At 39.9% G+C, this 2,194-nt stretch overlaps 1 protein-coding gene across 3 annotated transcripts in view; it reads left to right on the top strand.

The window, feature by feature from the left end:
* Positions 1-1,884: 1,884 nt before the first annotated feature.
* LOC107671917 (chromodomain-helicase-DNA-binding protein 4-like) overlaps positions 1,885-2,194 on the top strand; it is a 21,342-nt gene continuing 21,032 nt past the window's right edge. For 2 of the 3 annotated variants that reach the window (XM_016464946.1, XM_016464932.1), the window contains exon 1: positions 1,925-2,194. The gene's annotated coding sequence lies outside the window, so the exon portion shown is untranslated. The other variant, XM_016464940.1, reaches the window with a different exon arrangement.

Raw genomic sequence — 2,194 nt, 5'->3', positions numbered from 1 at the left:
CTAAAACCTAAATGCACTCTTGTCTTAGGACAACTTTGATTAACTTTTTTGATCCACTGCAAATGTTGACTACTGTATATATATATATACTGTGTATATATATATATATATATATATGTGTGTGTGTGTGTGTCTTAATTTGTGTTAACTGACAAATCTGAATTTCCAGGTGTTTTATCCTGACAACACGCAGTTTCCTCTTTGCTGAAACTTCACAGTTCTTAAGTTCTACCAGGATGACGTGCCTGATTGTTGTTGTTGTTGATACCAGACCCATGTGTTTCAGGATGTAGGCTCACAAATGCTGTAGTCCTCAACACCTAAGAGACATAACAGTGAAAAACATGAAACAGCTGATTTGTAAGGAGAGCAATCATGCATTTATTTTCTAAAATAGAAATAAAACTCAATGCCTCAATATTGCAATAAATCGAGGTCGACACAACAGCCTCTTAAACATCTACAAACACGTCTCATTGTAAACATTTGCAAACAAATCTCAGGTAAGCTCAAGTGTTAAAAAACGGCATAAGTAAATCCAATTTCCTTCAAAAGGTCTCTTCAATATAATGGATAAATGAAATAATATCAAGTAAAATAAAATGAAATAGTCAAAGCCTACTTACACTGGACATGCTGGTTTCGGCCTCATCACTGGCTGCAGCCATGTTCTCAGCTGTGATTCTGCAACTAGCTGCTAATGCGCTCACATTCATGTAGTCTCACGACGAGTCTGGATACATAAGGGCAAAACTCAAGGTCTAGTACTGTCAACACCCTGCATGGTAATATGGTTTCTTCTGTAGCATAAATAAACTGTTGCAGAACTGCTTCAGGTGCCATGCAAAATGTAATGAGTAACTGTATTTCTCATTACAAATGTAGTGGAGTAAAGAGGACATATATGCTCAAAAATGTTGTCAATTAGAGAGTAAAAATTACAAATATCTTTTATAGTCCAAGTATGAAGTTGCGAAAAAAGATACTTAAGCACAGTAACTAATTACATTTACTCAAATACTGGGATTACAGTCAGTTGTATCACATTTGATGCAATAAAACCCTTCACACATTTCAGCTCTGTTTGTCTACGTGACTGGCAGGTTCCTCTCACGAGAAACAGTGTACAGTATAAATATAAATAGAAGTGACTGCTAAATATGTATATCCTAACTGATTTTTTATTGTTGCTTTAAATAGATCTAAAAAAAAAAACCTAAACATGTAATGTATGAATGGATGTAAACATTAATTCTGCATTTCATTCACTATGTGCAAAGTGGCATTGACCTGTTGTAATGCATAGGTAGCTGAAGTCAGCAAGTCACTGGAGGTCAGAGAGTCTAAACATGTGTGAGGTTCTATTTCAGGATTGTCACTGCATATCCGAGTTCGTGTTTTTGTTACACTCATTACAGGAGTCAATCTTCAGACTCCGGTCTGATATGGGATTAAAAAGAAGCACTGTTGCACCTTGACATTTCATCACCTCTGAAACTGTGAAGTGTCACTCTTGTAGGTGTGTGACGTTTGACAGATACCCGAAGTGCACTACTTGTTAGCCCGACTTCCAACCAGGTGCTCATATGCATTTTCTGTCGTTCGTGCACCAAAAACCTAGCCAGGTGGACAGACAGCTGCAGATTATTATGGTCTGTTGCGGCCTGGGGTTTCCCTGGAAACCATGTGACTGGTGTTGTTTTTTTCCTTCCCTCTCTTTTAGGAGTTGTGTTTATTATGGGATGTCAGAGCAGCCTGCTTATGACTATTATGGGATGCCGGAGAGGGCGGGAGGGGGCAGTGTCTCCATAGCAACGTGGTTGCTAAGGGGGCAGGGACTAAGAAAGGGGAAGGCAGTGTGTACTTGCTGGTATTGTGTGCGAGGGGGAGATGATTATTATGGTCTGTAGGTTGCGAGGTAACTATGCAGAGTTGAGTGAGTGTTGTAGGGAGGGGGGAGCGTGCCTAGGATTATTATGGGATGTCTCTACCCCCCCTGATTTCTTTGTGTGTTTGAGGATGTTCGCTTCTGGTCACTGACGCTGGGGAAAGGGGAGAAGAGTGGACGACGTCTCCCAAAGATTTACACCTTTTCGGAGCTTCTTTTTTTATTTTTCAGTGATAGGTAGTAACCTGCAGTTTACGCGTCAGACTAAAGCTAATCATACCGCCGACTATCTACACCTTGGACTGA

The sequence above is a fragment of the Sinocyclocheilus anshuiensis genome, unplaced genomic scaffold (assembly GCF_001515605.1).
Source record: "Sinocyclocheilus anshuiensis isolate Anshui unplaced genomic scaffold, SAMN03320099.WGS_v1.1 scaffold902, whole genome shotgun sequence".
Taxonomy (NCBI): Eukaryota; Metazoa; Chordata; class Actinopteri; order Cypriniformes; family Cyprinidae; genus Sinocyclocheilus; species Sinocyclocheilus anshuiensis.
This window is presented reverse-complemented; position numbering and strand designations above follow the sequence as displayed.